The 23,397-nt window shown below is 28.5% G+C and overlaps 1 protein-coding gene across 1 annotated transcript in view; it reads left to right on the top strand.

Annotated features, from left to right (window-relative positions):
* The window catches only part of LOC107439976 (neuroligin-4, X-linked-like), a 239,628-nt gene that overhangs the window by 20,215 nt on the left and 196,016 nt on the right, over nucleotides 1-23,397 (top strand). The window lies entirely within an intron of this gene.

Here is a 23,397-nt window from a genome sequence, read left to right as displayed (position 1 = left end):
ATATATATATATATATATGACATGAGCTATCTTTAATTTGGTTTTGATAACGGAAATAATAAACCTGCATGTTTATACAGGTACATTTGCTTTCATGTGCTCATCATAAAAAGTACTTTCCTCCTAAGAAGCTCAGAGTGCCGTGGTGGCGTAGGGGATATAGCTTGCTGCTCCCTATTAGGTGACCCTGGTTTGAATCCCAGTGGTGGCTGATTGATGCGAATTCTGCTACCGGCTCGCACCGTACATATTTCTGACGTCAAATATCCTAAGTGAAAGACGGATCAGAGTCCTCTCTCCGTCAGCCTAACCGTGGGAAGTTTTTTGCTGTCTTCCTCTCCATGTGACGCAAATGCTGGTCAAAAAGTCCTCCGTGAAGGCAACTCTTAATTCAGGAATTCCCTTGTCTTCTAGATTAGGTTCAAAGGCTTCGAAGTTGAACATTGATAGTTACAAACTCGAAATTGGTTCGGCTAATGCGGGTCATGATATGAAATAAGATAAACAAGATTGGAGTTAATTTTCATTTAATAATAAATATTATCTTTTACTTAATGGTTTGTTTTGTTATAATTACGGAGCAATTGTTCTTAAGCGGAATGTTCCTATTTTCAACTGATTTAATAATTTAAATTAATTATAATAAACTCAATTTAGTTGACTGAGGCTTAATCATCAGTGGCGGCTTTAAGCTCCCCTAGCTTCAGATCGATGTGTACTAGCTTGACTGTAAACAAAGGCGGCTTCTGTCTAATGCTAACCATGCTTCTATAATCATGCTGTTAGTTATGGAATTGTGGAGTCATAACATTAATTACACTCAAACATACGGCGGACTGTTGCATATATTAATATTAATTATTATTGGATGATAATTAAATAATAATTATTGCATACCTTATAATAAAATAAACAGAAAATGACCAAGGATTACATAAAACACTTTTTATTTTCTACTTAATAAACAATTATTAATTGTTCTTATTTAAATATATCTAGTGTTTTAAAATCCATTATATCGCCATTTCAATCATGATAGTATTAAGGAAGATAAAGAAGAAGCTGAAATAAAATTTAAATACAATCATATTGATTGTCTTTCCAAACTTTGCATTAAGAAGATGAAGAACTTACTCAACTAAGTGTAAGAACTTTGTAACTAATTCATAGAAGATCTCAACAGAATTGGTAAATAATAAAGAAAGTTAGTATCGTTCTTTCAGAAACAAACTTATTCAATAGAATTGTTGCTTTATGTAACTAAAGCTAAAGGAATTTGTCGCTTCAACTCGTCCTTAAAATGGCCACTATTACTGTTATTTTCGCACATATAGACCCGACGTCGCCGCCGTATTATTCAAGTAGTATGCATGCAGAAAGTATTATGCCTATGAATTCGAAGTTCTTTTCTTTAATAGCAGTTTAAAGGCTTTCGCAAGTAGATCTTTAGAGCTTTTACCTTTTGATTAATGAGGCAAACTGCTATCGATAGAGATTATAAATGGGGGGAAACGTTAATTAAAACGCCAACTCCGGCTTTATAATGAACATTCTTCGATTTTTATGATCGCCTTAAGATCTTGATTACATTCTAAAATTAGTGCTGACAATGTTGGCTCTTAAAAATTCTTGTGAACAAATAGCTTAAACTTAACCTTAATTTATATTTTTATCGAATTTTTTCGGGGTCAAGTTTGTGGTTAGGTATTCTGTGCTAATATCATTTGATATTAGATAAATTAATTCAAATTTAGTTTCGAGATTTTTAATAATTCAGTTAAGTTTCATATGTTCATTAATACAGTATAAATTCATAAATAGATATTGTTATTCTATGGAACAAATAGCTGTTGTTTAATTAAATAATTTATAATGATCTCAATGTTCTTTCTTTTTCGATGAAAAGTAATTATTTATAGGAAATAAATTAAAAATATATTTAACTTTAATTTCAGAATAAAACATGATAATAGCTTAAAATTAAATAGCTTAAAATGTCTAATTATTTTAATTCGATTTCAAAGTCACTTCGTAAACCATACATTTATTAATATTGTATAAATTTATAAAAACTTTTAAATTAGATTGAAAATTCTTGATAGTTTTTCCTTTACCCACATTTTAAGATAATTAAGATAATTACTGCTTGTTATGTAATAGTTTCTTTCGTAGTAAATTTAATGCATGTTTGAAAATACATCAAATTTGCAACTAACATTGTTGATCGTTCAAATTTTATATATAAAGGATTTCTTAATAATTGATAGTGTTTTAAAATTGCAATTTAAATTTTTACTTTCTGCCATTGAAAAATAATTTTAACAAAACAATGTTACCTCATATACAAAGCATACAGGGCTCTTATTTAGTGTTTTTGTGAATTGTTTTTACTTAAAATTAAAAAAGATATTTAAGAAATTGAAAATGTATTTTTTAATGAAAATTGCTTATAAAAATGTATTTGAAAGGTAATAACGTAAGTTTATCTAAAATGATAATTTAAAAAGATTTAACTGTTATTTTTTCAAAATAACATTTAAAAGTGATATTTTTTTGATGATTTAATCAAATATAACATATTTCTTCATTTAATGGTGATATGGGCACATTTATGTATGATATTTTTTAAGTAATTGTAAAAAGTAAGCATTTGTATGTGATGCAACAGTAAAAAGTAAGCATTTGCTTCTGATGTGTGAATGTACCAATGCATATTTTTCATATTGGCATCCCCCTAAAATATAATCAGCCCCTTTGAGTCAAAATCATATAAAAAATATAAATCAATCATAATGAAATTATAAGTTTTGATGTTTGTTTCTTTTATCAATAAAACATTAAAACTTTGGACAATGCAAATAAATGCTTATGCAAATAAAATACTTTTCCTTAATACTTTGATATGATATGTAAATAAATATAACTTTAAACTAAAACAGCAGTTTAAAAGCAATATTTATTTCAAATTTAAAAATTGGCAAATTTATGGGTCATGTGAGCAAATTTATAATTGCTATTTCCCTGCATGTTATTTACAAGATTCTGAAATTACAATTACTTTAAAAGAAAAAAAAATATTCGAATTTCAGAAGCACATTCGAATTAAAATGGCAATATACAGTATTTCTTTTATCTACAAGTAGAAAAATCTAAATATCATATAAACTTATTTATGAATGGTATTGTCATGTAATATATTTACTGCATTGAAAAATAACAATTACGATAATAGTAATTGGATTATTTTATTTCTAAATGTAAGTTTCTTAAATTATAAATGGCTCTCTTTAAGAAATAAATATATAATTTTTTAAAATTTTGCAATAAGAAATTCAAAATGTAGTATAATCTAATTTATAAATAATATTACCATTCGAGCAATTTGTTATAAAGAAAAACGACAATTATGTTAATACCCATTCGGAAAATAGAATTTTTAGGGACTAAAATGTATCTCTAATCGATATAAATTTATAAAATATATATGTATCATATATAATAATTTATGAATAGTATTTTCATGTGAGACATCTAATAGATACTTTATAGAATTGTTTTTGCTCATTCAAAAATTATTTTAAAAAAAAAGTAAAAAAAAAACAATCTATTCGGTATAAATTTTTAAGTCTAACTTACTGAGTGAAATTAAATATAGATAGAAATTCGAACTTAATCTTTAACCCAGAAATGAACTAAACACGTCCTGTCCTCAATCGATAAGGAAAGGATTTCCAAAGATGTAGCTTCACTTTTTGTATTTTATAACCTTCATTTTCGCTTAATCATTAAAAATAGCACATATTCCATACATAATATATATCTAAAGGGAACAAAATCCCTTCCCTATATTTCAAACCTCTTGATACCCATATTCCTAGAGATCTGTAATTTTTCCCACTGGCTGAAAAAATATGGTATATGATTTCTGTTCGGAATGTCTTGCCATTTTACTCTTTCTTCGAAATTCCCCTTTTACATATACGATCAGTTTATAAGTGAGAAAGAATTTTTTTATTTTGTAACTTCTATATAATTTGGAATCAAGAACATTCTTTTTCTTTTCATAGTTATCAGCTCGTTTTATTCTTTCTTTAATCCATTTACTTTTAGAAGTATCAAAAGAGAAAGAGTTCTTCTTTAATTTTCAGGTATCAAATCTTTTTTTTATTTCAACGTACAGTACATTTCGTTCAAGAGAGGAAAAAATCTATGCTGAACTAAAATTTCCATTTTATGCAGTTTTGCTTCAGGCAAAAGCAAATTTTTATAAAATATTAAGATTCAATTACATTAGAATAATTAAGCAATCCTCTTAATGTTAAGAAAGGGATGTCCCGAGAAAAAATATTTTCAGATTCTTTTTAATTGCTAAACTAAATGTTTAATTTCAATTTACACAATGCAAAATGTGTTTGGTGGTTTTCACTTGGCTTTCAGCGACTTATATTTTAATTAAGAAGAAGTTAAAGTTATAAACGATGTATGTCTTGTTTCCGCTTTACAACTCATCTCTTTGTTGCAAACCTCAAATCTACTATTGTTCCAATGTTTCCAAGTTCTTTTATAAAATTTAGAGACGTGGAGCAATGAAGTTGTTGTTGCTGTTGTAGTTATTATTGCCGTTATTGTTGTTTTTGTTGTGGTATTGTCTATTTCAGTGCTAAATACTTCCAAAAGTTTGGAGGATGAGTTTTGGGAGTTCTGGATCCTGAGGACTGTATTGAATGTCTTCTGATGGTGATATGAGCTTAAATAGGGCATTTAGAATGGACCCGACGGTTGGAATTGTGTTCTGGTGCTAACCGGGGTTGGGTGCAATGTCTGCATTTTACATAGTATCTTTTGGTCTTGTCTGGAGATATCTTCAAGCATTGCAGCGATAAACCTTATTTTTTAAAGTGGACTTTCTTAGATACAACTCCTCAACTATTCTTACTTTTAGATTCAACTATATCTCAATATTGTTTCTAGATTGGTATCGAAATGTTTTCAGACCATTTCACCAGATAACAGCAAAATACATGAAAATAGTACCCCTTCCTATATTTACGCCCCATGTTCTAGCTGTTCAAAAAATGTAATGTGATTTCTCTTCGAAACTTTATGCCATTTTGCTTTCCTTGAAATTCTTCTGTTATATATACGACCAGTTGCTAAGAGAGGAAAAATTTGTTTTTTTGCGACATCTATATAATAAGGAATCAAGAATATTTTCTTTTCAAAGCTATAAGCTCGTTTTATTCTTTATTTAATATCTCAACTTTTTATTCTTTTCAGTTTATTTTTTTAAATTTTGTGAACGGGGTAACATCAAATGGAGTAAATCAGTGGATAAAAAAGGTTTTATTTAAAAAAAATTTTAGTCCTATCCAAAAGCAATTTTTCACATTAAAATAATTAAATAACCGTTTTATCTTTTCCTGTGAAAGGACACTACAGAGGAACAATTATAGTATTTTAATTATTAAATCAAATAATTAATTAATATTTATGAGAAGTTTATTTTCATGTCGTAGTTTCCTTTATTTTGCAGTGAATACTTTATTCAATAATAGTTTTTGTCTGTTTTTTGAAACTTATTTTCTGCTACACATTGCATATCTGCTACAAGGTAAATTGTGCAAAATTAAAAAGAAATGAACGACACAATAACTTTTGATCTAATAATTGGATTTTAACGTACAAATTTGCCATCAGATAATTGCAATTTTCTCTTAAACAACACAAATTTGGTCATCAATGTCCCAAATAATGCGTTTTCATCTGAATTCGTTCGACACAAGATTATGGACAAAGATGTTTCAACAGTTCTTCATCAAACTCAATTCAATAGTAAGAACGAGGTGCAATTTGATGTCAAATTTCAGTTTTTTTTTACTTGGCATACCAAACACAGCTATGGTACCTTCTTTATATACACCGCAAGTGTCCCTAGCACTTGTGGCGTTACACTCCGGATTGAAAGTAGAACGCAAAATGATCATTTTTCACTTCTTGACAATCCATTTGAATGAGTAGAGAAGAATTAACGTAAGTTAGTTTGAACAATATAAATGTGTGTGTCCGATTATCCATTTTGAATGATATACAGCATTATGCTGAATCTCAAAAAGAAAAGAAAAACGGGGGGAAAAAATTAGTTGTCAACTTAATAGAAATAGCTAACTATTCCGAGGGTAATCTAAAAGTGTTAATGCACACAGACACAACCATGCATAACATAAACATTCGTAAATGAACTTTATGTGATGTGTTAATACACTTGAAATTCGCGAATCAAATACGAGCTAAAAAGTGTCATATTAATTAAAGTCCAATTAGCGTGTATAAACAACTCGATTTTCAATCATTATCACGTTCCTTTTAAAATCTCAGTTCACTTCTTTTACCATTTTACTGCTTAATCGTCAATCTGCTTTACGTAGAGGCTACTGAAACAGTAAAAATAGTACAGAATTTAAAGATACAGGGCCTAAACATTATTTTCTATCATTATTACGGTCGAAACGAAATTGCATGTTAGATATCAAAGAAATGTGCAACTTTACAACTCTCCGTTCACCTTATTTAACATTTTATTGCATAATTCGTAATCTGAATTAAATTACTCTAAGCCTACTAGAGACAATAGTAACAGCTTGCAGTGGAAATCTGCAGCTTTTGAGCTAAGTTAAGAGCAAATTTCTGCTTTTCATAGGTTTACCATACCTTGCAATCATATTTCGTACTAGATTAGATTTCTTTTAAACCTCTAATATTCAATAAATAGTCCCTAGAAACTGAAATTGTAAGGTTTTAACTGATTAAAGAGTTTAATTCATAACTTCAAAAATATTCAGATTAGAAATAGCAATGGGCAAGTATCAAGCGCTCAAAAATAGGTACACATTTTCAAGACTTGTCGGGCGTGAATGAGATGAATGAGATGAAACAAAAGTAATTTGAAATATGAAAAGCAAAGTTGCCAACGAAAGTTGTTTCTTCTCATTCACGTCTCACAAGTCTTGAAAATGGGTACCCATTTTTGAGGGCTTGATACTTGCCCATTGCTATGCCGAGTGATTTCTGATCTGTATATTTTGAATCGAATGAAGATTTTTTATCAAGTAATTCGTAATAATAACTTTAACTCTACGGTTTGAAAGCTTATTCTCTTTAACGAATTTTAATATTTTAAAACTATCATTTTACTTAATATGCTAGTATAATGCTGTTTAAAATACATTTTTATATAGTTCAATTGAGGAAAAGCTATGTTTATGTAATGGCTGTGAGCTACAAGAGGAAATAGCAGTGGAGGAATTAAACAGTGTAACAATATATTTTTATCACATATCTTTTAGAAATGATATGATGTAAAAAGAACTTTTATTGCCTCCGAACAGAAATTAAAAGCATATACATTCGGTATAAGTTGTTACATCAAAAACAGTTTCAAATCAAACTAATAGAATTTTTTCTTCTTCTTATACAAAGTTGTAAAAGCATTTTATGACCTTTTTTTTGGTATACTACTTCTTGTATCAGACTGTAGCTACAAAGTCTAGATGCATTTGGGAGTTTGCGACTTACTTGTTTAAAAGTAAACATGCAATAAAGATAGTTAAACTTATATGAAAAAATAAACTAACCGTATCTGAAAGAAAATCGTGGAAATAAAAAAGATTAAAATTTTTTCAAATGCATTGGTTTGATTTTATGTGGCTGTGACATTTTACGATCGTCTGCCTTTTTAATTAAAATTATTTTTTTAGTCATTATGTACACTATCATTACTATGATTCAACACATCCTTGTTTTACTTTAAAATATTTTAAAGCACACGCAAAATACAGTTTTTAATGTCATATTAACGTAGCTGTTATACGTATGATAATGTCCTATTTCGTATCGACATAAAATTATCATTAGTAGGAAAACATAAACTTGGTATTGTAGTAAGTGATAAGATTATCAGTTACTGCAGTACCAAGACTGTTTAAATATTACTTAATAAAGTCAAATTTTCTAAGCCTTTAAAGAAATAAAGTGAAACATGTAGTTCACAAAATTTATAGTTCTTTAAATGAAATAGTCTGTGTCAATGGAAAACAATACGTTAAATTTATTACCTTAAAACAATCAACAGCCAAAAAGTTTGCTTAATTGTTTGGATTTCATATTGAACGTTTCAATTTCGTCTTGAAATCACCCTCTCATCAATAGGAAAAAGTAAACTTATTTCATCAGTTACTGCAATACCAATACCCTTTAAAGTATTTCATAATAAAATAAGAATTTCTGAACCTTCAAGGAAAGCTCTTAAAATGAAATTATCTATGTGAGTATCAAATAATGCATCTAAATTTTCAATCGCATTTACCTCAAAGCAATCAGCAGATAAAAAGTTTGCTTAATTACTTAGATTTCTTATTGAATAATTTAGTTTTGTCTCAAAATTATCTTCTTTTCAGTGGGAAAAAATAAACTTATTTCATCAGTTATTGCAATAGCTAAACCCTTTAAAATATTACATAATGCAATAAAAATTTCTAAGCCTTTGAAGAAACAAAGTATAGCATAAAGTTCACTCAATTTAAAACTCTTAAAATTGAATTGTCTACATGAGTAGTAACAATGCATGTAAATTTATGATCATTATTATCTCAAAACAATCAGCAACAGAAAAGTTTGCTTAGCTATTTAGGTCTCCTACTAATTTTTTTTAAAATTTCCTCTTAAAATGACTGACTTTCATCAGTATGAAAAAATAAGTTTATCTTATCAGTTACTACAATACCAAGAATCTTTAAAATATTACATAATAAAACAAGAATTTCTAAGCTTTTACAGAAATACAGCAAAGCCCAAAGTTCACACAATTTAAAGTTCTTAAAAAGAAAATCGTCATGTGCGTAGCAAGCAATGCTTCTAAATTTACTATCATTATTACCTCAAAACAATCAACAACTGAAAAGTTTGTTTAACTAATTAAGTTTCCTTCTGAATATTTTAGTTTCGTCTCAAAATTACCTCACATAAAAAATTATTTTTCTCTAAAATGCAAATTCTTTAATCATACCACTTGTTTTAAATTTTCATGAAGCTTTGCATAAAACAAACTCTAAGATAAAGATACAAAGCATCAAGAACTTCTACGAGCTGTTCAAATATCTGTTTAAGAAGCTGTATGTGTTTTTAAATGAACAGTATTTTCGAGAAGTTAAAGCCAGTCGTAAAAGGAAGTTAAAGTATGCCACTTTTTTTTTAAAAAAATGATTAGACTAGAGAGTTGGCTGCATCTCCTATCTCAGTTTCAAAGCTCTCTCTCTCTGCTTTTGGTTGCTTCTTTGTGCTCTTTAATATGCAAAATAAATGCAAGCTCATCACTTTAAGAGAAAATCGACTTTATTTAAAGACGCCTTACTTTATTTTATCTTTAGAGAATATATCGTGTTACATGCCATTCGATGTTACCCCAAAATAGAGGCATTATACTTCAGGGATAAAGATTAAAATAATAGTTTAGTTTGAAATTATTATTGTGTTATTGTCTTTTTTTTAAAGTTTTGATGTAAGAAAGCAATATGAGAGTTTTTTTAACTGCTTTAATGCATTTACGATTAAAATTATTCATTTAATTCAGCTACACTGTGAAAAATGGATACTCAAAACTAGCAAAACTTTCTTCGTTTTTGACGAAACCACTTCCGGTAATATGCTCCGAGCGAACATTTTGTCAAAGTGACGCAATAACTATCACTACTTCTTTGAGGAAATGGATTTCATCGTCAGTACAGAAATCTTTTGTCACAGTGTTTATTTTATTTTTAAAAAAAAATACGGATGGCGACTTTTTTATCACGTTTTATGGGTACCATATAGGTGAATCAACATCACCCCAACAGCACAAGAAGGACAGATAGAATGGAGAGATAAGTTATATGCATGCCCGAAGCGGGATTCGAACCCAGGATCTTCTTGGTCTGAGGCTAACTAGTTGACTAGAAAAATAATCATTTATAACCACTTCATTCTATCATTTTATAAACAATATAGACCTTAATTATTATTGCATATCCTGTGATAACCAGTATAAAAGTAAATGCAAAACAGTATTTATCATGATATTTTAAAAACATTCTACTGAGTTTCACAAAAAATTGATTTACGTTCAATAAAAATTTTCTCCTTTTTGATACATCATATAACTGTAAATATAGAGTAAAAAGCAACTATATTATTTTATAACTTTTTGAAGACGTATATTATAATATATATGTTCTTCATATCAATGTATTGCATTTCCCACGAAAATCAGCATACAGTTAATAACAAAATTCCACTCATTATAATTTATTACATTCATCTGAGTTCTACAGAATTGGATTTCTACTGACACTGATTTACGTTCAATTAATCTTTTTTGTCCATTTTGGTACCTAATACATTTGTCCATATAGTGACGTAAGCAACGATAGCATTTGATGACCTTTTAAAGGGACATATTTTAATATGCCCCATTTAAATATATTACACTTCCAACATGAATTAGTTTACAATAAATTACAAAATTCTACTCATTATAATTTGTTACAAACATCTGAGTTTTACAAAATAGGAATTCTACTGACACTGATTTATGCTCAATAAATATTTTTTTTCCATTTTGATACCTAATACATTTGTCCATATTGCGACATAAACAACGATAGCATTTGATGACCTTTTAAAGGGATATATTTTAATATGCCCCATTTGAATGCATTACACTTCCAACATGAATTAGTTTACAATAAATTACATAATTCTATTCATTATAATTTGTTATATTCAACTTAATTATACAAAAGAATTGGATTTCTACTGACAATGATTTACATTCAATTAATATTTTCTTAATTTTGATACACATTCGTCCATATTACGAAATAAACCATATCCTTTTATAACCTTTTAAGGGCATGTAGTCAAATATACATTTATATTATTTAAATATCTTCTTCCCACGAGAATCAATTTAGCATAGATTACAAAACCCTACTAATTACAATTTGTTACATGCAATTGAGTTATACAAGACAATTTGATTTCCACTCACAAGGAGTTAACGCTCTATTATTCTTTCCCCGAGTTTTGGGCAACATATCTTGGATTTCTACTGACAATGATTTGCATTCAATTAATATTTTCTTAATTTTGATACATATTTGTCCATATTACGAAATAAGCCATAACCTTTTAAAGGCATATATTCTAATAATTTACATTATTTAAATATCTTCTTGCCGCTAGAATCAATTTGACATAGATTACAAAGCCCTACTAATTATAATTTGTTACATTCAACTGAGTTATACAAGAAAATTTGATTTCCACTGACAATGAGTTAACGTTCTATTATTCTTTTCCCCCTTTTTGTGCAACATATCTTTGTGCTTATGACAAAATATGGCGACGCTATCATTTTGGGCACATCTATTCCGCTTCCTCATTTCTTTCTCTTCCCTTTTTTTTTTCATTTTTCTTCAGAGTTAGGGCTCGCGCTGTGCTTCGAAGGCAGCAAATGATGGGATGGATGATAGTGATGAAGAACCTGAAACAGTCTCTACTGTTGTTGCTTTGGCATGATTGATAGCTGAATGAAGATCACTAGTGCGCAGATGGAACTTGTCCATTCTTATGTCTCTTGTTTTCCAACATAACACTGCCATCGCTAAGAAAATTTATTGTCTTTCTTTCTGAATAAAGCATGAAGTCTTAGATGGTCAGAATATACTACAGTATAAAAAATTGCATTCCCTGTTAACCCCTTTCTATGTATTGAGATGAAATAATGCGAAGTTTTGATCATACAAATGAACAGCTTAGTTCAGAACTGTCGTAACTGGAGAAGAATTTATAATGAGTTTATTTGAGATTTTGATGTGAATATTCATTGCAACATTAAACTAAGTACCCACACTGTAGAAAAATTCGGATCAAATTACTGTGAAAATTGCTAGCATTCAGTGTACCGGTACTTTTGACCGGTAAAATTAATTTAAACTCTGGAAAATGTTACGGGGAAAAATCTGATATACCGAACTTCTTGCAATGATAATAGCAGTAGAATCACTAAATCACTCTAATTAAATAAATATTGCTGTAAAAATTACTGTATAATATTTCACGACGATACGATGTAAAAAACTATATAAGAATGCCTTTCCTGTTAACTGATTCTGTGTTTTGAGATAATGTAATGCAAACTTTTGGTCATGCAAATGAATTGCCGAGTTTGTCAGTTGAAGAGCTGTTATAACCGTAAAAGAATTTGAAATGTCGAATTAAATATTTATTTGAAATTTCGAATTAAATATATATTATAGCATTCAATTAAGTACCCACGCTGTAAAAAATGTCGGATCATATTACGGTAAAAAGTACCAACACTCTGAGTATTGTTACTTTTTACATATTTTTAACTATACGGTTTCAAACTCGTAAAGGTAAAAACATGTTCCTAACCGTAAATTTCACGGTTAATTCGATAAAGGGACTGCTGTCCGGTATTTTTCCATAATTTTAAAATGAAAATTCTAACAGCATAAATGGCAAAAATATCACTTGTAGTTTGAAGTTGTATTGTGTGTAGTTTTCAAATTGAAAACAACAGATTTTTAAAAAACATAAATTGTATATTAAAAATCAGCTCTTACATCAATCTTATTTTAATTGTTTTTCCTCAAAGCAATTTTTTTTCAATTACATGAAGTTTATCTAAAATTGTCTGAATTTTGTTTGATGTAATAATAAATATTTTCCTAATCTTACATTTCGGAAAAACACTACTTAAGAACTTAAATGGATCTAAAATATAAAAAGTTTTATTTTATGTACAGTAAAATGCTATAAATTGATAAAAATACGGATTTTTTAAAAAATTTATTTGAAACTTAATATCAATAAAGAATATATTTTTCTTATCAACATGATCAAATCCTATAAGGAAATCAATAAAATTATATCATAGATGTAAGAACTTTACAAGAAATCTAAAAGTAAAAAATCACCTAAATTTAAAAAATATTTTTAATGCACATTTTGATGAAAAATTTATTTAAGTCAATCGACATATTCAAATATTATAGAAAAATCAATAATATAATAAAAATGCGGCAGGAACTTTAAACTTAAATTTCTTAAGTTCGTTCAAATCTTTCAGAAGAAGCAATATGCCTGATGTGCATAACTTATTCATTTTTATTGATTTGATAGAGCAGCGAGTTCTCGTTCTGATGCGAATAGAAAAAGTAAATTTATGCTTTCATGGCTTATTGAATTATCGTGTTTAGGAAGAGTTATGTTGAACTAAAATCAATTTGAAGACCAAATTTTATTGCTTGGTTGAATGTTTAAAATTGTTTATAGCTTCTAAACAAAATGTTATTAAAGTTTTAAATGTCACTTAGCTATCATATTTTATTTAAGAATGTATAACTAATTCAGCGTAGTTTGAAAAAAATCGAAGCTCGAAGTCTTCAGAGTTTGAATAATGAACAAAAGATTTGAAAAACATTTGTTTTGTTATTTTTTTTACGGTGGGGATTATATGATAACGAAAAGCTTGCACTCAAATACCTACGGTTCACAAAATAAAACAAAAATAATTATTGCTTGCCTGAGTACTTTGATTATTGCGCTATTTTTTATAAGTGTTTTTCTGTTAGAGACAAAAATATTCCTTCTTATATCATTAATACTGCTTTGGTAATTAATTCGCTAAAAAATTGCGAAAAAATATGGTTTATGATATGTGGTAAAATTTTTTCATGAAACCTTAGAACACGCCATTACAACCCTTTACACGTTTCAAACTCTAACTCTAATTAAAACTATTTACTCTAAATTTACTTTTCAGTTTTGTTTTTTTAACTAAATGCGGGGTAATACGAACTATAATTTTAAAAACTAGAATTTCCATTAATCCGTTACCATGAAAACGAAAAATTTACCAATAGAATGGTCACACACATGATGCACACAACACTCGATGCACATCTCGCGTATCTTAGTTAACACTAAATATTTAGCAATATTTGACAAATACTGCACTATATATCAGTATATTTTTGAACTATTGTTTTTCGTTTGCAAAATTAAATAACCATTGCTTCAAGCATTTTCAGATGAGAGTCTGATTATGCTGAAAACACCAGTGATTCTTTTCTACAGTGCAATTTTAATTATATAAACATTTAAAAATTTATATATTTAAAAAATATTATTGAAAACATTCGAATCGTACATTCATGAACTTTAAATAAACACAGCATTAATACAAAAGATGTGTGCAAAATAACATGAACACTACTATATTACATTGAGAAATAAAAGTATGGTCAAAACTACCCGAATAAGATAAAATTTACCATATAGACCAAAAATCTCAGTAATTCTTACTGAAAACCTTTGGCAAGGATTTTGGTAAGCTTAGCAATAAAATATGGTTTTCTAATGCTTGAAGAAATTTGATAATTGTGACAGAATTAGGCAATTTTATCATACCTCAGATCATGGCATAAAAAAATATTTATCCGGTGAAATGTATTTTTTAGCTTTGTATTTTTTACTAAATGAGTGGTATTAGGAACCATAATTTTGAAAATCAGAATTTTCGGCAAATCTTTACCATATGAACGGAAAAGCACAAAATGAATGTTTTTAATACTTTGCGGTTTATGTTTCTTATACCAGAAATGTCCTCACTAAACAGCAACTTAATTTATAGGAGTTTTTTTCCATTACAAGGAAGTAATAAATAAATACCAATAATAGCAACAAGTATGGAGAATGTAATAATAAAGAATATGAAAATCTTTTATGTTTTAAAAAACTTTTAATGCGCGCTGGTTAAAAAAAAAAGAAGAAAAATAAAGACACCTGCTTAGCTCAATTACAGGCATACGTAGCTGTAATTACAGTATATTGCAATGTGTTTGAATTTAAAGGCATTCGTAAGCGTTTCAATTATATAATTTTTATTTAAAAAGTTATAAATGTTTTAAATGAATGTGAGTGTTTATACAGCGAGTTAATATAAATAGCAAACTATAAACATTTAGACTCATTCCATTTTTGCGTAAATTAAGGACTTGATAATTAATTTATATGAAAAAAATTCTGTTGCGATTGTATTGACTAAATAATATTTCTACATATACATCAATTATAATTTGTTTTGGATTTGTACCCACGTGCAATAATTATTTTTTGCGTGATTAAAGCTATATTCGATATACTTGCATGATATAAATTTTTTTTGCAAAGTTTGAAATCGATATTTCTCAAAATAAATTTGAATTAACCTCATTTCAATTCAAATAAGCAAAAATATAAATTACATTTTCTTTTAAAAGCTGAAAGTTTAGAATTATTATAAAATTGTTGATTTTTGAAACATATTGGATAACATAATATTTGAAAAATTACCAAATACAGGAATAGTTTTTAATATTTTAGTAAGGAAACATAAACTGTATCATTATTTTAAAAAACCATGCATTGTAAACATTTTTTTTTATTTTTACATGATCAATATTATGCAATCAACCAAGCGTTTAATAAAATGAGCGAAGAAATTTTGCACTTAAAATATTATCATGCAAGCCACTTTAAAAAAAATGTTAATTAGCTTACAACATATCGTTTTAAAGTTCATCTGAATAAAACTCTTACAGAGTTTTTAATTGATTTATTCTAGAGTTTTTATCAAAATATTGATTTTCATTCAAACAAAATAATTTCACTCATTGAAACAATTGGCGCGAAAAATTTTAATTTAAATCTTGTTACATTCTTTCTTTCACTCATTCTTATAGAGAAAATTGCTCTGCCTTTCTAAATTAATTAAAATGAGAAATCCATTTTTATCTAAAGGTTGACTTGTATCTTTATGATTGAAATGCATCAATGAATAGCTAATTATGTATGCATTGAAATAAAGAATTTTTGCGGCACGGTTTTTAAAGAGAAATAATTTTTTTTCCTATCATTATTCCGATTTTCACTATGAATGGATTATTCATGGTTTATTTATTGCGTTCTTTTTATTGTACACCGGATCATAAATTATGTATTTTGTTACAATAGATCAATAAAGTTTTTTTTTTTGTTTTTTTTTTATATGCGCATTTAATCACTAAAAATGATCATTTATCACTTTAGAATCTAAAAGGAATAATGAAAAAAAGTCTTTTGATCGTCACAATCTGATACTTTTCAAGCTTTTTTTTTGCCCTTGTGTTTTTACAATTTCTAAACGTATTCCTTCCTTGATACAATAAATAAAAAATGTGCTTTTTTATCTTGAAATTTGTTTGTTTTTTGTATCTGCATCCTAGATTATTATTCAGATTTACGACCAGTAATTTTTCTTCCGTAAAAAAATAATACATAAAAATCACATGTTTATGATACTGTAAACTGAAAGAATTTATTTCAATTGTACATTATTTTTTTGTGGTTATTGTAAAATTGTAATAATTGTAGTTGCTCACTAAGAAAAAAAGTATTTTATCAAAATCACCAGAATATTGTGAAATTTACTGTTTCTGACTCTATGGAAACAGCAGAAGGCTCGATAATTTTTATCTAAGTGCTTTGGTAATGATTTTGGTGAAATTATCAATAACATATGCTTTTATAATACTTCAAAAAGTTGGTAAATGTGATAAAATTTGATTATTTTTTTCATGGTGTTATAAAGCATGGCATAAAAAAACCCTTTATTCGGTATAATTTTCTTCTTAATTTTAACTACTTTACTTTTTGGTTTGATTTACTTTTCAGGCTATAAGATCCATAATTTTAAAAACCAGAATTTCCAGTAAACTGTTACCATATGAACGGAAAAATTGCCAAATGAGTAGCTTTAATACAGTTTATTTTGACTTCAGTAACCAGAATGATCATTTTTACTATAGAAATATCATTACCAAACATTGTGGTAATTGCACCAGGGTATTTTCGCCATGTCAGCCTCAATTGTTGTTATATACCATACATCACCTCGAAAACGTTGAGGTAATTATTTTTGTAAAATGTGGCTTTTATATGGTTATTCAACTTTCACGGTAAAATATCAGAAAAAATGGGTAAATTAATGTCAATAAAGGGCTGGGATAGCTTTTCTGTAAACCACTATGACGTCCTGGACAGATCTCCAATATATTTGGTATTATTTTGAAATGTTTATGTTTTTTTTTTTGGTGCCGAGGTTAGTTCGTTGTCTCTTTAAACAGGTTTACTGGGTTTTTGGAACCATAATTTCTGGTAAACCGTTATCAAATAAATAGAAAAATTAACAAATGAATGGTTTCCATACAGCATATTATGGTTTTATTAACCAGAATTATGTTTTTACCAGAAATGTTATTATCATTCGGTAAAGTTACTTTACCATACTTTTTTCCCTTCCATTTTTATGGTCTTGCAAATAGTTATTTTGCATCTTTTCCATCGTCATTTTGACGAAACTACAAAAATTGGTACAATGCTAAAATACTGTGAGTTTTAAATTTAAAATATTTTCAAATAAAATTCTTAATGTATGTGCTTCATTTAATTACTAACAAAATCAGTAACTCAGTAAATAATATTATGAATTCAGTTATCTTATGTCGAAAAAAAGTAAAGGATGTAAATGTTTAAGGCATGTTATTTAAAAAAATGACAAGGAATTTTATATTGATTTTTAGCCAAAAGTGCGTTTTTATATATTTAAATACTACTGTATCTTTAAAATTCCTCTTTATACGGTTTCCATATAATTAAAAGTAACAGTTTAAAATTTTTTCATTCCTTCCCAAATGTATTCAGCTAACAAAGCTGCCCATGTTTTAAGAGAAAGATAAAAGGAGTTACATACATTTAAAATTGTTTTGCGAATTTTTATGCTCAAGAAATAAAGCTGCTCTTGATTTTCTTTGACCTTAAGAAAATGATTGATTGTGCGTCTTTCTTAAAGAAAAATGTTTGAAGAAAACGTTCATTAATCTTTTCTCCAAAGCTTTCTTTGCAACTTGACATCGCAGAACCAAATTCGCTATTTTAACCAAACATTAAACTCCTAAATATTTGTTTAAACTCGCCAACCTTTAGTTTGTGGTCTAATTACTGAATGTCATATATCACTATTTGTCATCATTTGAGACATATTGCTAGTCAGTAGCAATTATTAAATCTCTCAAAATGATTTATAATGAAATCTATTAAATGCACTTAATAAATGCCATCGGTATTGCTTGGAAATGAATAATGGTATTTTACTCGTACTTCAGCGGTTAATTTGCAATTCAAATAAAATTTAGATTTGATCGTTAATGTTCGAAATTGATCCAAATTACTTTTTTAAATCATTTTTTAATTATTAGAATGACCTTTTTAAATAAAGAATCACAATAGTTCAATGTCAAAGCAAAAAGTTTTTAGAATGTCTAGGAAAGTTTAAAAAGAATTTTTAGAGATATATGATCTATTTGACGTCATAAATCGTCTGAAGTTTTGAAATAGATAATAGAGATACGATCTATTTTATTAATCTTTAATTGGTATGTCAGCAACTCATATCATTCCATGATATTAAATATAGTAGAATATTACAATTAATTAAAAGGGAATTGATCAATAAAATGTCGGATATCCGGTGATTATGTGTTGAAATAAATAGTATCTCTGAAACAGTTTATGGGGCACAGTTAATACCCTGTAAAAAGAAGGATTTTCTAATAAATTTTGCAACGATTGTGATAAATTTAACTTACACGTGCATTAGTTTTTTTTTATATCTTATTGCGCATATTTTAATCTTTGATTTATCTGGTTACAAATACAATATGTTTAAAAATTAGTGCTCATATAATACAATGCTTGTAATTTATTTTTTAAATTATCCATAATTCGATGTAGTTATAAGTTGAAAAAAAACATCCAAATTTTTTCCCATTTTAACTTTTTCAAAAACTACATGAATGTAGTTTTCCTTGCAACTAGGATTTTTCTAAAAAGAAATTTTTTCTCACGAAATGATGGTGCTTTTTTTAAAAAAAAAATTCAAAAGTTTACCTCAAATAAATAGCATCTTCGCGGGAACCTCAAAGCCAGTCGGTACAATAAAAAATTTCCTACGTGCGACAAAAACTATATTTATTGTGGACATTGTACCAAATTTCGAAGTAAATCGGTTGAAAATTGTACTAGTTAGAGATGCAGAAAGTGAGAGAAGCTTAGTTCCGATTTAATTGCGTTTAAAGTTTTGTGAACAATAATCCATAAAAATATATAAAATTTCGAAACTAACTATAATGAATCAATTTTCTTCTTATTCTTCAATGACGCTCCTGCCCAGGGTTGGCCATGATCTTCTTTAGAAGCAAGTTCCCTTCTTGGATAGACTCTTCTGGCTTAAAACTTTGAGAACTCTTAAATCTTTTTCTCGGCAGTCGATACACCGGATCCTTGGTTTTTCCTTTTTCAATCGTTTAAGATCTTTTTGGTGGCCAGGTCATAATTTATTCTAATCAGGTGTTCTGCCTATTCTAGTAAAATGGATCAATACCAGGTCCATAAGATGCTTCGTCTCCATCTTTTACAGAAGTCAGAAGTACTGCAGTCATCTTCATTTTAAGCATATTCTTTGGTTGTAGGTTCTACATGTATTTCTCATTGCTCCAAAACTTTCAATAACCCTTTGCCACCTTGTCTAAGAGATTATTACAGCTTAAAAAGTATTCCAAATATTTATAATTAAAATATTATTAATTCTTTTTCTTACATAATTTAAAAAAAAATACTTCAATAAAGCAATTAAAAAGATTGTATTTTAAGTAAATGTTTTGATAAGAGAGAGAAAATTTGTTAATCAACTGAGCGCGCAAGTTCAATTGTTTATACATGTCACTGAGGGTCACAATCATTCAAAATATGTGTGACATTAGACTTTTCATCCTCAAAGACTCTCGGAAATGAAATGGCGCTCGGTTTTTGTTTTTGCTTTTCCATTGCATTCTTACATTTTTCTTTTTTACATAATGTAATGAATTGAGTTTTTCTTCTCCCTTTACAACTTACTGCTGTAAGAGTAATTAATTATTACAAATGATCAATAACATTATTTTTGCCTTTCAATTTAATGTGTTAAAGAGTTTGATTCTTGGTTTTCCAGAAAATGCGTTCATATAGTTTTATAAATTTTAATATTATATTTTGCGTGTCCCTAATGCTTTTCCTGACACAGCAAACAATTTTCTTGGTATTTTAAGAAGAAAACTGACTCTTAGCTCCAGCGTGCGTAATTAAGAATTACTAATTACTTTTCTAAGAAAATTACTAAATCCTAGGAAGTTTATTTAAATTAATATGCAGCGACAACATTGACGTTTTCGTTACAGTTGGTTAGATATAGTTATATATATATATATTTAAATTAGAGGAAATATTTAAAGAAATACGATATATTTAAGGAAATAATTAAAGCATATTTAAATTATTATTAGGTAGAAATTATTTATTCAATCATGCATATTTTGTTTAATGCTGAAACTTTTTACGATATTTTAGTTTCTACACGAATTTGGCGAAGTATTTAATACAAAATCAGTACCACAACCAAAAAAAATATTAAATTTGATAATTAAAATCATTTATCATAGTTATCTCTAACATCAAAATCAGTTCCTTATTTAAAGAGAAAAAACTCGATATCTTTAAAGTACTTTTTTATCAAATAATTTACCACATTTTTTTTTCTTTTTTTCTTTAACTTCCTTCATCCATATCTAAAACTAAGACGCATACATATAAGTAATCGGACATTTAAACATTTGAAACGAATAATCGTCGTTGTTTTGGAAAAAGGCCAAGCTCTATTCTAAAAGCGAAGCTGAATATTTTATTTCTCAGTTTTTGTATCTTTTTTAGTCCATATTTAATTCATCAAAGAAATTTTCAATTAATTGAGCCGTATTATGTGATTTAAAAGCAAATGTATCTCTTGACTGATTTTCCCATAGTTTAATTTAAGAATTGCAATTTGAATATATTTTTTTTTCGTTTTCTTTCTTTTCCTTTTTTTTTCTTAAGCATAAAACATAAAAAAATGTTAGTATTTCTATCTGTATTTGGCAAGCATTAGAGAACAATGTATCTGGAACAATTTTTTTTCATTTTTTATGCCAATAACAAATTCGATGCAAGGAAAAATGTATCTGCAATATTAAAAATAATGCATTTTCCCATATGTTTATTTAGTTATTTTTATGTATTATTTCTTATTGCCTTACTTGATTAATAATTTGTACCTGGGAATACCTGAGACAAATTTAATTGTTTCATTTTTGTTATTTATTTTCACATTCCCAGTCTTTTGCGGGAACTCCAAATACATTTATTTTAAAAAATTCCTGATTAAATTACAAATTAAATCAAGAGCGACGCAAGTACCAGTATCACGTAAAATCTAATTTTGTCGGTACATGTTGCAGAACAAAACATCTGATTTATAGAATTCTGAAAGTACGACTTTCTTAAAATTGAATTTTTCAGGACACTTTTACAAAATGTGCTCACATTTTGAATTTGGGCCATGTAAAATTACATTTGATAAAATCATGTAAGGAATTTGATGTTTTACAATAAAATTTTTTTTCGATTTTTACTAAATAAAATAATAAATAATGATAAAAAATAATAAGTATTTACTAAAAGTCATTTTTTGCATAAAATTATCTTTGGATAAGTGATTTTTATTATTGGATGCAAACATTCTACAACTCGCTTAAAAAATTCTCGAGATATGGCTAAATACGCAAAAAGTTAACATCAAGTGGCTTAAATTTCGGAACGCTGTCCTGACCATATTTTCAATATTGCGGCTACTCCCTATAATTTGGGTGTCAGAAATCTTAATCCTTAGAAGAAACTATGCTTATTTAGTGCATTAAGTACGTTCTTGGATCTGATTTCGGTACATAAAATATCGCCAGCAGAAATTATTTGTCATATTTGAGGTCAACCCCTTGAACTATTAACATTGAGTCCTAAAATATAAGGATCCGATCATTTGTTCAAAAGTTATTCCGTGTGGGCCTTTACATTCACTGATGAAAGCAAAGGGGGAACTTTTTTTTTGAAAAACAAAAATTAAATAAATAACACGTATACACAAATACATTTCAGATAATAGATAAGCTCTTAGTGGACCTGTCTGCCATGCAGTAACCTGCAACGTCGTAAGATACAGTGTGCTGTGATCGTGTATGTGTAGAGGTACATCAAATGCCCGCCGAAGCCTGAAGTGTAAGGAAGTTTTAAAGCATCGTGGCTTAGCCCAATCCTTTTTTTTATTTATTTGTTTAGCCATCGTTAGTACGGCCAGTCGTTATCGCCTGAACTGTATCCCAAGGTTGCGGATAGCTGAAAGACTCGAGGCAAGTTTCGAGAAACGTGTTGCCCACTCTGTGAACGCAGTTCACAGAGACAGTGGTTCATCGATATTGTCATAGTCACAAAAAGGCAACGAACTCAACTCAAGATTCTAATTTGAGACTTCTAAAAATAAGAGATAGTAATTCTCACAGAAATATCCATTTTACAGATAACAGTCGACCAGATACTTATTGTAGGTGGACTGTATGCCAGGTTCCTAGGTGCACCCATTTGATTACGTAGCTTCTGTCCTCTTTGGCATTGGTCTTGATTCAGTTTGGACAGCAACTCAATACCTAGTCTCATCTGGAGAGAACCCAGGAGTAAATATAGGCCTTTTAACAGTGTCTAAAAGAACCACTATGGTTTAGGTGGTCAGATGGTCAGAATACCGACTTTCATAAGAGGCATTCTAAATGATCTGCAGTGCAAAGACGAGCATTCTATTGATTCTCCATTCTTCTCCCTGCATTCTATTTGAGACTTCTCAGCTGATTATATGAACCAATTTTCATCTTTATGACATCATCTTCCAGACAAGACTCCGTTGGTGGACGAATACCTCCGAATGAAGCGTATTCAGCGAAAGAAAAAGCTTGCGATGTCCCCTGACTTTAACCCGACCGAATACGTATGGGAAGCGTTTGGATGCTCAATTGCAGCACAGAAGTGAATTCCATCACCCTTCGATGAGCTCAAGAGTGCCTTAGTACAATACTGAGTGAGTACTAGGTGAGTATTTTTGCCACAGGGACTGATAAGGACCCTGGTAAATTATATGAAACGCCGATGTGAGAGTTGTAGAGCTATTAGAAGTGATCATACACCATTTCAGACATTTTTTCTTGAATAACAGGGTTTTGGTTAGATACTGTGCTGGACAAGTGACCAGTGTCCTTATTTAGGCTGCATTATGCCCACTTTAGCTTTTTTAACTGATATATATATATA

Source organism: Parasteatoda tepidariorum, chromosome X2, assembly GCF_043381705.1.
Source record: "Parasteatoda tepidariorum isolate YZ-2023 chromosome X2, CAS_Ptep_4.0, whole genome shotgun sequence".
NCBI classification, from domain to species: Eukaryota; Metazoa; Arthropoda; class Arachnida; order Araneae; family Theridiidae; genus Parasteatoda; species Parasteatoda tepidariorum.
Note: the sequence above shows the minus strand (reverse complement) of the source record. Positions and strands in the feature narration are given on the sequence as shown.